This window comes from Physeter macrocephalus, chromosome 16, assembly GCF_002837175.3.
Source record: "Physeter macrocephalus isolate SW-GA chromosome 16, ASM283717v5, whole genome shotgun sequence".
In the NCBI taxonomy this organism is placed as follows: Eukaryota; Metazoa; Chordata; class Mammalia; order Artiodactyla; family Physeteridae; genus Physeter; species Physeter macrocephalus.
The window spans coordinates 80278345-80292224 of record NC_041229.1 but is presented as its reverse complement, the minus strand read 5'-3'; the positions used below and the strand labels follow the sequence as shown (position 1 = coordinate 80292224).

General features: G+C 41.3%; 1 protein-coding gene across 14 annotated transcripts in view; it reads left to right on the top strand.

Moving 5' to 3' along the window:
• Positions 1-13880, top strand: part of BDNF (brain derived neurotrophic factor) — a 179875-nt gene that overhangs the window by 86817 nt on the left and 79178 nt on the right. Inside the window, exon 4 of one of the 14 annotated variants that reach the window (XM_055091444.1) lies at positions 2070-2160. The exons of the other annotated variants lie outside the window; for them this stretch is intronic. The gene's annotated coding sequence lies outside the window, so the exon portion shown is untranslated. Of the gene's footprint in view, positions 1-2069; positions 2161-13880 lie in introns of those variants that run through there. 14 annotated transcript variants of the gene reach the window in all.

Sequence of the window (13880 nt, the reverse complement as noted above, 5' to 3'; positions counted from 1 at the left end):
TTCTATTGGAGTAGGCAAAAAAAAAAAAAAAAAAAAAATCAGTAAATGAGATTATTTCAGGAAGTATGTATTAATGATGTTTTCTACTTTCTGTATCTTATGATATTTTTATTTTTATAATTGAATAATTTTTTATTAAGGTATAATTGACTTAACATCATAGTAGTTTCAGGGGTACAACACAACGATTTGATATATGTATATATTGCAAAGTGATCACCACAATAAGTCTAGTTACCATCTGTCACCATATATAGTTACAAAAATTTTTTTCCTTGGGATGAAAATATTTAAGATCCACTTTCTTAGCAACTTTCAAGTATGCATTACAGTATTATTAACTATAGTCACCATGCTGTACCTAACATCCCCAGGACTTATTTATTTTATAACTGGAAATTAGTACCTCATCTTATGATGTTGTAATATCTTAAAAATCTTCCCGGCAGTGGGGAGAGGCTGCCCCTCTCAGGGCTAACAAATTCTTAGAGATAGCAAAGGACTCAACCTGGAGCACGCCTTTCATACACAAACCGACTGATCCCGAGTCTATACTCTCCAAGCACCCTTCTTAACTAAGTCTCACACAGCAAGTCAATATTTCCCCTGCCCTGAATCACCCCAGGGACCAGCAACTAGAGACCAGACCTATAGCCCAAAGCGTGCCAGAATTATTCAAACTAGCCAGTCCTAAGCCATTTGCTCTGTCCTGCCTTGCCCTCCCCAAAGAAACCCCAATAAAGGCTTGGGCCTTCCCCTCGCCCCTGCTTCTGCTTCTTGAGCAAAAGTGAGCGCTTCCTCTGTAGATATACGCAGCGTGGTGGGCCCCTTTCTCTTGGGAAATGTATTGATAAGTAGTACCTTCTTTCAAAGGCATTGACCTCTCCATGTTGTCATTCAGTCACCCCCAGAAGTTAAAATCATTGAGACACAGTGGTAAGTGCTATGAAGGCAATAAAAACAGGAGTGTTACAGAAGAAAGCTGAGGTGTGCCGCTTCAGAAGGTGGCATTTGGGCTGAGACCTGATGGAGGGTCAGCCAGCAAAGAAAGTCCTAAGCAGAAGTGATCGCAAGTGCAAGTATCCTGAGGCAAGAAGAGCTTTGCTTCCGTAAACAGGAAGGCCTGGCTGGCTGCAGCAGAGCGAGCTGGGGCGGAGTAGGACAGGAAGAGGTGGGAGGGGTGAGTGGGGCAAAGTTCACGGAGGGCCTTGCAATGGGTGGGCCAGATATGCATGCAAATAGCTGTTACCATGTATCGTGAACAGTGTATGATATTTGCACTTGTCTCAAAGTCTTTGGAGATACCGGTGGACCCAAAGGTTTGGATCTCAGGTGCAATTCCAGGAACTGTGGCAATAGCAAGGAGAGTGACAATTCTAGGCGGATGCATTTGGTAGCACTCCTTAAATCACACTCTGGCCTTTCTCTTATATTTCCTGTAAAGTGGGTCTTCGTAAGTTGAGAGAGGACCAGTTTCATCCAGCCGTGTTGAGTTAAATTATAAATGTGACAATGTGCGCACAAAAAGGGCAAGGACCAAGTGCAAGGTGCAATCCCTCTGTCAGTGGAGGGCGGGGGAGGGGTGTTTCTCTTTAATAAAGTTCTTGTTGGTGCTCAGCTTACTGACTGTCGGGTTCAGAGCCTACACGTGAATCATATTCCCAAGCTAGGCCTGAATACTGATTAGAATGACAACTAGCTGGCTTAGTTCTCAGCTTTTTAAAGTCAGACACAAGAGGACATGGCCACCTTTTTGGTTCAGTGTGACATAATAGTGTTGTCATTTATCTACTACGGTCACAAGAATATTTAATTTCTAGGTTCAGAAAACAGACTCCAAATATTATAGAGAAAATTTCACTTTAATTCCTCTTTTCCCGTAACACAAAATACTTTCTCTTGAGCCAGGCTTGGGTTGCAGCTTCACTCAGATGAAAGGGTGTGCTGGAGAATAGTTTATTAACAACAATAATATGGGTCAAGCTTTACGCTTAGGGCTCCACAGTTTAATACCTTTATTATTGTTACAACTCGGTTTTGTAGCTGCCTTTGTTTTCCCCACTTTATAGATGAGGAAACTGGGACTCAGAGAGTTTAAATTGCCCAAGACCGAACAAGTAGTGTGGCCCCGGATGCTTGGTGGAACCCGCCTTCGGTCAAGTCTGTTTGCCTCCAGCCTGTATCTCCCACCACACAAGTCTCCCAGGGCCTCATTTAACCACCTACCCAGTAGCAGCAGGCCTGCCTCACCTCACACAGGTGTGGTTAGGAATGGAGAAGGCCAATCAGGTTTGCTGAGGACTCTACAGGTGGCAATTGTAAAACAGAGAAAATAAAAGGAAGCCACACAGTGGGCTGCACCCCGCTCACAGACAGGCCTCACCTCAGAAGCAAGGCAGATGGCTCTCCTGGTACTGATTTGGGAGAAAATGCACATCCTGGGGACATCAACTCTGTAGCAACTCCCGGTGAGTTTTCCTTTTTACAGAACTGGGTGAGGCCCGGGTTTCAATAGAAGTTTCCTATTTAGTAGAGAAAGTAGCGCTTTAAAATTGTTTACAGAAAAGCCTAGACCAATAATATAATATGATATAGTATACTCTATAATGTATTCTCCCTCTTAATATATTCCCTGTACAATATAGTCTATATATAATATGTTCTATGCATAACATATTCTCTGTATAATATATTCCCTATGTAATTCCCCTAGTATATTTCCCCAAGACAATAGTAATCATAACAATCCATTAAATAGTGATTTTGTGGATGTTTATATTTATTCCACATCATCTTTCAAAAAGGATAAGATGTACCTTAAAATGTGCCAACAAGTTAACATTACACAGAAGACTGTAATACAAAGAAAACTAAAGGCAGGAAAGTAAAATCAAAGCAGAGACAGGTTATATTACCCCATATATGTGCTTTTTAAAGCCGTTCATCCTTACTAAAATTTGTGTGCATTATCCCATTTGATCCTTGAGACAATCCTACAAAGTAGAAAAATTAGGCATTATTAAACCAGTTTTACAAATGAGAAACTGAGGTATGATGAGCTTAAATGATCTTCCCAAGGTAACAGAACTAGTAAAGATAGGCTGGGACCAGATTAAGGTTTCCTACCTTCTAGCCCAGTGCTCAGTGAATTCTGGTGCCCGAGGCACCAGGCTGGGGGAGATCCCAGGGAAAGCAGTGTCAGTCCACTGGACTCTTCTTCAGCTTGTTTCCAGGTATCATTCAAGTCCCTGCTGCTGCTAGCCAGCTACCCGCACCCCTGCGGAGCTGCTGCACCTCACTCCTGCAGGTCACCCCTGCCCAATCTCATTTCCACCTGCCTCTTCCAGTAGCCTGAACTCCCCCTGTGTCAGGAAAATCACCCCATCCCATTTTCAGATCCCTCAAGGGCTAATTCCCAGCCAAGTGAAGACCAGCTGAGTGTATACCTCTAGGATTAGGCATATGTATTGTTGACTGAAAACAAATGCGCAACCTGAAAGTTGAGAATTAGGTTTTATTTGGCAGACAAAACTGAGGACTTAAGCCCGGGACACAGCCTCTCAGATCGCTCTGAGAAACTGCTCTGAAGAGGTAAGGGAGAAGCTAGGCTATATAGGAGTTTTTGCAACAAAGACCAGGTAGTCAGAACATCAAAAGATTATTGTTAATTAAAGAAAACCGGATACCTCAAGTTAAGGAATTTAGCGCTTTTCTATGTATGGAAAATGCAAGAGTCTGGGCTCACTGAAATCATTCCTTGGATATGCACCTCAGCTATCTGGGGCCAGTATCCTGTGCTTTCTCATTTCCTCAGGGTGCATTTTTGGGGGTGGCTGCAGTGGCTGAAGACTTGATGGCAGACATCCTGTTTCTATCCTGAGTTCCCTCAGGGCTCACCATCGGGGTGGCTGTAACGTGATGGCTTGATGGCTGCAACATCCTTTGTTTACTGATAAGGCAGGCAATATTTTTCATTCACAGTATGTTAAGGCAAATGATGAACCAAAGGAGATAATCCTAGAGAATGATGCTTTGAATAAAATAAAGACCCTTCTAACTACAGGGCTGTCTAAACCAAGAGTGGGCTGCTCCCATCCTGCAGCAGCTCCTGCACAGGATCGAAGCCCACCTGATCAGGGATGGGTAGTGAGGGGTCCCCTTGGCCTCTACTAGTTGGATAAGATGCCTCTGAAGCAGCTTCCAACTCCTCCAGATTCGAATGGATTCTAAGGGAATCTGTGTTGCTGTGTGGCTCTATCTCAGCCTCACTCCACCCTGGCAGTCTTTTCATGAGAGCTTTCTGGGGTTAATACCTTCAATCAAAAGTGTGACCGTGTGTGGAAGAATTCACCAGGGCTGCTTCAGCTGGGGTCGGGAGACTTTTAACATGCTTTAACCATACCAAGGAGAAGCCAGCGACCCTGTATAACGTTGCTTCCTGGCACAACCTGGCTCTCTATATAGGTTCTTTACAAAGCTTCTTTTTTTAGATTGGTGATTAAAGGTTTTCCCCCAAAGCATGGAATTGTATCTCTATTTTTTAAAGTTTAAAAGCATTTCTCAGTGACTTTGAATATTGGGAAAGGTCTGAGCATTAAAGCAGCCTTTAAAGCAGCAGATTTGAACATCCTTGGATTTTGGTATCCGAGGGGCGTCCTGGAACCAGTCACCTGCAGTTACCCGAGGGACTGTATTTTTAAGGTAATATATGTTAATGCTATTCCTAAGACCATCATGAAAAGCTATTGGAGGAAGCAGAGTGAATGCAGTATCACGAAACACATAGACAAGATGGCCAAAGGCTGCCCTTGGTTTTGTTCCCACATCACCCAAGCTAAGATTCAGGCCCTCCTCTGCCTTCCCCTCCATAATCACCTCATCCCCAGGTTAGACACCAGTGTGATGTGTGCCTAGAATACATGTATCAAACATCTCCTTTGTAACAAGCTTGTGCTAGGCACTGCCTTTAAGGAGCTAATGGTCTTATTGAGGATGAAAAATATGAATATAGCTAGGCTGCACTCCGTTCAGAAAAGGATTAAAGGCAGTTTATCTAGAAAAAGCAACCATAACAACGTAAAATGAGGCTAATATAAAAAGGCAGGTCATAGATGAATGAATAAACAAATGTGATATATACACACAACAGAATATTATTCGGCCTTAAAGAAAGGAAATTTTGACACATGCTACAGTTGGATGAACCTTGAAGACATTATGCTGAGTGAAATAAGCCAGACACAAAGGGATGAATACTGTACGATTCCACTTACATGAGGTATTTAGAGTAGTCAAATTCATAGGTACAGAAAGTAGAATGGTGGTTGCCACAGGCTGAGGGGAGGCATATGGGCATAGAGCTTCAGGTTGGGAAGATGAAAAAGTTCTAGAGATGGATGGCCGTGATTGCTGCACAACAACATGAATGTACTAATGCCACTGACCTCTACGTTTAAAATGGTTAAAATGGTACATTTTAAGTCATGTGTATTTTACCACAATGACAGAAAAAGCCAGGATTGCAAAGGCTTCAAAAAAACAAACAAACATAAACCTTGTTAATATTTCTGAAAACATTGACTGCAAGTTGAAATGATATTTTGGATATGGTAGATTAAATAAAACATTCTATTAATTTTTTAAAAATGCACACCACAGATGAAGAATCATAAAATCAAATACTTTCAGGGAGCCAGCAGGTAGCATACACGTGTGAAGTGACAAGTGGTATATACGTCAACAGTGGGTGCATTTGTGACAACCAAGAGACTGTATGCCTGGCCTGAAGGCATTCAGATTCTATCTTTAAGAAACCCCAACTAGGGCTTCCCTGGTGGAGCAGTGGTTGAGAGTCCGCCTGCCCATGCAGGGGACGCGGGTTCGTGCCCTGGTCCGGGAGGATCCCACATGCCGCGGAGCGGCTGGGCCCATCCGTGAGCCATGGCCGCTGGGCCTGCGCGTCCGGAGCCTGTGCTCCGCAACGGGAGAGGCCACAGCAGTGAGAGGCCCGCGTACCGCAAAAAAAATGGAGGCAACAGTTAGTGACATGGACATTCGAATGTTACTCGTTTGCTAAGAGGGTATAACAGATTTGCCTTGAGCTCTCTAGCAACCAGTGTGAAAAGAGGAATTTAGCCAGTTACATAGTTCACAGGGTGGTGGGATAAAAACCAAGCAGTTATTCAGAAGCACACATGCTACTGAGACTGAGATAGGAAAGAAATTTCCCCTGAGAGTCTCATACGAAGAACACTGAAATGTAATGAACAGAGGTTGAGACAAGTCCCATGGGCAGTTTCCCATCCCATTCCTCACCGAGGCCCATTATTTCATAGAACAGTGTCACAACAACAGTTCCCCCAGAGGCCAGTGGTCCAGGGAGAGGCAAAGTAGTGCTGAGTGAACGGTCAAGGCAATGTATGCAATTGATGTTCAGAGGAAGGCAAACTAGCTGAGGGGCCATCTGTCGAGAAGCTTTCTAAAGGCCATGAGGCAGCAGCTCGAGCTTTGGGAAAGGGAGGAGTTAGATTCCTGCCTGGTACATAGTGGATGCTCAGGAAACTTTCGTTGCATGAGTGAGTGGGTAGAGAAGAAAAATACAGGCATTTCAAGGCCAGAGGACTAGAGAGGGCATTCTGGGGAATGATCTGGCTGGAGGATATTAGGACTTTCTTGGTGGCAAGTGGTAAAAACCTAACTTGACCTTAATTTGGCAAAAATAGAAATGTATTGAAAGCATATTGGAGTGCATCCCATAATCGAAAGAGTTGAACATTAAACAGAAGGAAGGTAGGCTGAACGTGGGCCTCTGGTGGACAGGAGATGTGCAGCCCAGATCCCTCCCAAAGAAGCATGTGTTGCCCCAGATGCTGGCTGTGTGGTCAGTAGAGAGCCTTCAGCTGTCAACTCCATCAGTGTTTGCCTCAGCTACAGAGCTGTCTCACCCAAGAATACACCCTTTCCTGGGCAGCCCACTTTCAGTGACTGGTCACGGTGGGAGTATAAAGACCAGACTACCTCGGCCCATGAAGGACAATTCCAATGGGCTGTGTATGCTGCAGAGCTCTCTGTGGGGTCGGTCAAAGCTTGCTTAGACCTGCGCTGCAGTTCAATTTCTCCCTCTACCCAATCCTGTTTCCTCCCCTCCTTTCTATGAGTGTTGCTTCCTATAAATACCCTGCACCCCAAACTCCATCTCAGGGTCTGATTCCATAGAACCCAACTTTGACAGCCTAAGAAACATAGAACCAAGGGCTCAAAGGCCACCAGGATCCTCTCTCTCTGTCTCTCATCTCCCCTTCTCTCTGCATCTTTGCTTCTGTCTGTTCCACTCCAAATTGACTTTCTTCAGATATTGGGAAACCCGATCATGAAGCGTTTCTCACAGTTTTCACCACAGAAATGGACAGATTGTCATTGTTTAGTTTCCGATTTTTAAAAAATGTTTGAAACCCCAGGAAAGGATAATGAAGAGCCCAGCTGGGGTCAGGTGCCCACCCCCAAACAAATCAACTCTGGCCTGGATGTCCAAGCATTATAATTGGCCAGACTTGAGTCAAAACCTGTTTCTCAGGGATAGGATTATATAGGAACAAACATGGCAGCCATAGAGCCATGGGGTTTGGGGGAGGGTTGCTGAGCAAACAATGATGATATCCTCTACATTTAATTTTAGAAGATTAATTTGGGATTTTGAATGTCAGATATAAGAGATTAGATGTCTTTACCTAGTTCATTGATTTTCAAACAAATGCTTAGAGCAACCAGACTCTTTTTCAAACAAAATTTAACTTGGGAACACCAACATTATTAGTAGATAATAATGGAGCTGCTGATTTGAGAGGAAGTAGGGGGCCCAGAATCCAGTCTCTTGGTCTTCTTTAATTCCATTTCCCAGCAACCAATGAGTCACTTCATTATTCATTCATTCATTTATTTTACTAATTATTACTGGACACTTATCCTGTCCCAAGCATTGTGCTAGATGCTGGAAAGACAATGGATGAGTAAAAATAAACACTATTATTTATGGAGCATACTATGAATGGTCCTTAGAAGACAGTTTGAAGCCCACAATTCTGGGCAATTTTGTGGGAGTAGGGAGAAGGAGAATATGAGATTGAGATAGAAGAGTGACATAATTAAAGGGGTGCTTTAGAAATACTGACTTGGTGGTTTTAGTTGTGGTCAATTTGATTTGGTGAAAACTGGCATGTTGATTAATTGGGAGACCATTGCAATAGCCAAGACATGAAATGTTGGGTTTAAACTACGGAAAAGGCAGAGGAAATGAAAAAGAAGCATGGATACAAGAAATATAATGTAAGAAAAATTGATGAGTCTTGGTGACAACCTCTTAATGAATCTGGCTAGTGTCTATTAATGCACGATATTAAAACAATCCCACATAGATATATAGGTACTAGGAAACCTCCCCCCTCACACCCCACACACAGACTTTTTCCACTCAATCGAATGTGCAATATATTCTGATCCACATCACTGCACTTACATATTAATCATTCATGCATTCTTGACAGCCAATTTCAGTTCCATTTTTTCAGCACCCTGACCGCTCAAATATAATTCTCATGGCTCCAAGTACAACACTCTCTGGACTGATAGCAGCATGTGCCATTCCTTATGTCCTCTTTGCATTCAACTGTAATCAAGATTAAATTCCTGAATATTTACAGTTCAACTAATATCAAATAATCCTTTCTTTAGCCAAGACGTTGTTCTTTAGTTTCTCAGGGATTTATTTTGTGCTGTATGAAAAATTTTTAATAGTCCTTTTACATGTTTTAAGTTCATGCATAGTTCAATATGAGATATGGTCCATTTTTTTGGCTGCCTTGTGATGATGTATTTTTTGAAACATCTTTGGGCTGAAGATGCTTGCTTACCTACCCCCTTTGTATATTCACCTTGCAATTTAGATTTTCTAAGAATTTTATGAAAAAGTTTCTTATCAGTCATCATTCCAATGTCCAACCCCACTCACATTTCACAGATGAGGAAACTGAACCCTAGAGAGGTTAAGAGACTATATCCTGGACTAATTTCAGTCCTGTTCTTTTACTACTAGAAGATGAAATGAGAAAAGGTAGGGACATGTATATTTTATTGCAATCACCATAAAGTATCAGAGTAATTTTTATTGGCTACTGAAGTGCTGATCACAGGCAATTCTCTGGGGGCAAGGTTTAAACTTTATTCATTCCTGCTGCAAAGCCTTTTTATGTATGTATTAAGAGTTTTATGTGTTCCTAAGTATCCACCTAGGCTGCAGGCTACTTGAAGGCAGAGACTGTGTATTATGTGTCTTATATTTCACATACTACTTCATTGGGCACAAAGATTCTAGGTCACATTTTATTCATTTACTCATTTGACAAATATTTACTGGGTACCTACTATGTACTAGACTCTATTCTAGGTGTTTGAGATATAGCAATAAGTAAAGACATAGTCTTTACCCCCATGGGAGATATTGTATAACAGGAAAATAAGACATTGAACAAGACAATAGTCAATAGGTAATAAGAAGTGTGATGAGTCTTACAAAAGCGAGGTACAAAGTCTGTGAGAACAACTATCAAGAGACCACCACCTATCCCTCCCCTTTGTTCCCAACCTCCCTTTTCCCCTGCCTCACCCCTCCCTGAATCCATGAATGAAACTGGCTTCAGTGACACAAAGCATGAGTGTAACTTCCGTGACTTCTGTGTTTCTTGGGACCCCTTCTATTGGTCAACATAAGATGACACCTTAGAGCAAATGTTATTGGTGACCTGAGTACCAAATTGATAGTGGCTCCCAGAAGGGAACAATTGAAGAGTGACAAGCCTTCATGCATTCATTCATTTATTCAGCCAACATCTATTGAGAATTTATTCTGTTCCAGGTACTGTGAGCAAAACGAATAGCCACCGCCATCATTGGGGAGCACATGTGGTGAGGAAGACATATTTTGAACAAAGGATCACATAAATAAATGTAAAATTACAACACCAATAAGCCCTACACCATGCTACATGGGTTTAAGAGTATATATAACACCGTAATTTGATTTGTCTAATATCTTAGATACAACTAACCTGCAACCTTGTCATTTCCAAAGCCTGAACTCTCAATGTCTATGTCACAATAAGTCAGCTACTACATGAACATTTCCAGGCCATTTTTCCCATATTCATTCAACTCAAATTATTTCAAAGTTCTTCCTTTTATGGAATCTGGGTTGCCCCTCTGGTGTTTAAATGTAGCTAGCAACACTTTCCCCCCTCCCAGCCCTGGAATTTTAAACATCCCATCCTGTGATATGCTTATAAGTTCCAAAAGAGATGTCCTTTCTTTTGGACATATTGCACAGTCCAAGGTTGGCTAATAGGTAGTCGGCATGCCCTCCTTCCTGTCTTCATACTCATGGAAGACATTGCTAATTGATCCCCACACACTTTGCCACTGAGCCCAGATGAAGCTTCATAATCCATCTCAATACATCATCAACACAGCACTCTAGGCCGCTGTGATTAATCAATTGGTTTTAGCTTGAGGGTTGAAATCTTTTGCCATCCAAGCCTAGCAATGTCTCTATAAAAGTGAAGTGCATGGAACTGAATACAAGGTTTTGGCATTGGCTTCCAATGTGAGATCTAGGTTACCCATCATTCTAACCTCCTGAAGATTCCACACTCCATTATCAATGTTTCCTACCATAGATGTTCCATCACCTGGCATGTTTTTGCAAATACTATGTGAAGGGGAGAGACCCAGACAAATGAATTTATACTCTCCCTCCACTTTCTAACTTTATAACCTGAAGCTCATTGTAACCATTTGTAACATGTGGCTACTGATGCTTATTTTACAGGTAGTTGTAGGGATCAGTGAGACTATGTAGGTATGTTTAAAAGATTATGATACATTTTCTAGTCTCTTCTTTTTCCATTCTCTTGACCACTTATGGTCTAGAATAGTCTTTCCACATTTCTAGATCAACCAAAAACTCCATGGAAAATTGTAAAAAACTCCTGAAAGACTAAAAAAGATTTGAATAAAAGAAAAGACATCTCCTGTTCTGTCTTAAGGTAACTCAACATTATAAAGATGTCAGTTCTTTTTAAGTTAATTTATAAATTTTAATGCAGTTCCAATGTAAATACCAACAAGCTACTTTATAGAGTTAGACAAGTTGACACCAAGCTCGGTGCTTTGTGACCACCTAGAGGGGTGCGATAGGGAGGGTGGGAGGGAGACGCAAGAGGGAGGAGATATGGGGATATATGTATAGCTGATTCACTTTGTTATAAAGCAGAAACTACCACACCATTGTAAAGCAATTATACTCCAATAAAAATGTTAAAAAAAAAAACAATGTCTATGTCACAATAAGTCAGCTACTACATGAACATTTCCAGGCCATTTTTCCCATATTCATTCAACTCAAATTATTTCAAAGTTCTTCCTTTTATGGAATCTGGGTTGCCCCTCTGGTGTTTAAATGTAGCTAGCAACACTTTCCCCCCTCCCAGCCCTGGAATTTTAAACATCCCATCCTGTGATATGCTTATAAGTTCCAAAAGAGATGTCCTTTCTTTTGGACATATTGCACAGTCCAAGGTTGGCTAATAGGTAGTCGGCATGCCCTCCTTCCTGTCTTCATACTCATGGAAGACATTGCTAATTGATCCCCACACACTTTGCCACTGAGCCCAGATGAAGCTTCATAATCCATCTCAATACATCATCAACACAGCACTCTAGGCCGCTGTGATTAATCAATTGGTTTTAGCTTGAGGGTTGAAATCTTTTGCCATCCAAGCCTAGCAATGTCTCTATAAAAGTGAAGTGCATGGGCTTCCCTGGTGGCGCAGTGGTTGAGAGTCCGACTGACGATGCAGGGGACACGGGTTCGCGCCCCGGTCTGGGAAGATCCCACATGTGAGATCTAGGTTACCCATCATTCTAACCTCCTGAAGATTCCACACTCCATTATCAATGTTTCCTACCATAGATGTTCCATCACCTGGCATGTTTTTGCAAATACTATGTGAAGGGGAGAGACCCAGACAAATGAATTTATACTCTCCCTCCACTTTGTAACTTTATAACCTGAAGCTCATTGTAACCATTTGTAACATGTGGCTACTGATGCTTATTTTACAGGTAGTTGTAGGGATCAGTGAGACTATGTAGGTATGTTTAAAAGATTATGATACATTTTCTAGTCTCTTCTTTTTCCATTCTCTTGACCACTTATGGTCTAGAATAGTCTTTCCACATTTCTAGATCAACCAAAAACTCCATGGAAAATTGTAAAAAACTCCTGAAAGACTAAAAAAGATTTGAATAAAAGAAAAGACATCTCCTGTTCTGTCTTAAGGTAACTCAACATTATAAAGATGTCAGTTCTTTTTAAGTTAATTTATAAATTTTAATGCAGTTCCAATGTAAATACCAACAAGCTACTTTATAGAGTTAGACAAGTTGACACCAAGCTCGGTGCTTTGTGACCACCTAGAGGGGTGCGATAGGGAGGGTGGGAGGGAGACGCAAGAGGGAGGAGATATGGGGATATATGTATAGCTGATTCACTTTGTTATAAAGCAGAAACTACCACACCATTGTAAAGCAATTATACTCCAATAAAAATGTTAAAAAAAAAAAAGGAAGAATTGCTAAGAAACACTGAAGAAGGAAAAATTACAAGGGAGAATTAGCCTTACTGTATGTTAAAATGATATAAACTTCCGTAATTAAAATAGTTTGGAATTGGTGCACGTATAGCCAAATAGACCAGTGAAAAAGAACAGGATTAGATCCCAAAATATGAAGAGTATGTGATAAAGGCGGCATCTCAAGTCACTGGGGTAAAGATGGACACTTTTTAATAAATGGTGCTAGGACAACTGGGTAGCCATTTGAAGCCATGGGCAAAATTAAATCCATATCTCATATCATTTATATTAATAAACTCCAAGTGGATTAGGCCTCTAAATGTAAAATAATGAAATCATACAAGCACTAGAGGAAACCATAGGTAAATCCCTCTTTAACCTCAGTGTAGGGAAAGCCTTTCTAAAGATGATTCAAAATCCAGAGGCAATAAAAAAGTAAAGTTGATAGGGCTTCCCTGGTGGCGCAGTGGTTGCGCGTCCGCCTGCCGACGCAGGGGAACCGGGTTCGCGCCCCGGTCTGGGAGGATCCCACATGCCGCGGAGCCGCTGGGCCCGTGAGCCATGGCCGCTGAGCCTGCGCGTCCGGAGCCTGTGCTCCGCAACGGGAAAGGCCACAACAGAGGGAGGCCCGCATACCACAAAAAAAAATAATAATAATAAAAGTAAAGTTGATAAATTATTCTACATAAAAAATTTAAAACATTTTACATAACAACAGCACCATAAAGTCAAACTGCAACTGACAAACATAAGTAAAGTAGAAATTTATAACTTGATCCTAACATATGTCAAATAATCTCTGTCTGCCAGAAAGCAATTTTTTAAAAAGGTATGTTTTGAGTTGCATCTATATGCTGTATAATACTTTCTACCAGTTATTTGGAAACTGTTAGAAATTTAATCGTGGAGACTAAGTAATTTACCTTAAATTTAAAAAGAAAATAACTGTGCATAAATGCTGTAATCTAGTTAGTAAAAGTGTTTCTCACAGGGTTATGGGTTAGAAATTCTGAAACAACTATGTATACACTAGAATTGAACAAATAAGTGATAAATTGTGGGTAATGAGAGCTGGGTTTCTTTTTTAACATCTTTATTGGAGTATAATTGCCTTACAATGGTGTATTAGTTTCTGCTTTATAACAAAGTGAATCAGCTATACATATACATATATCCCCATATCCCCTCCCTCTTGCA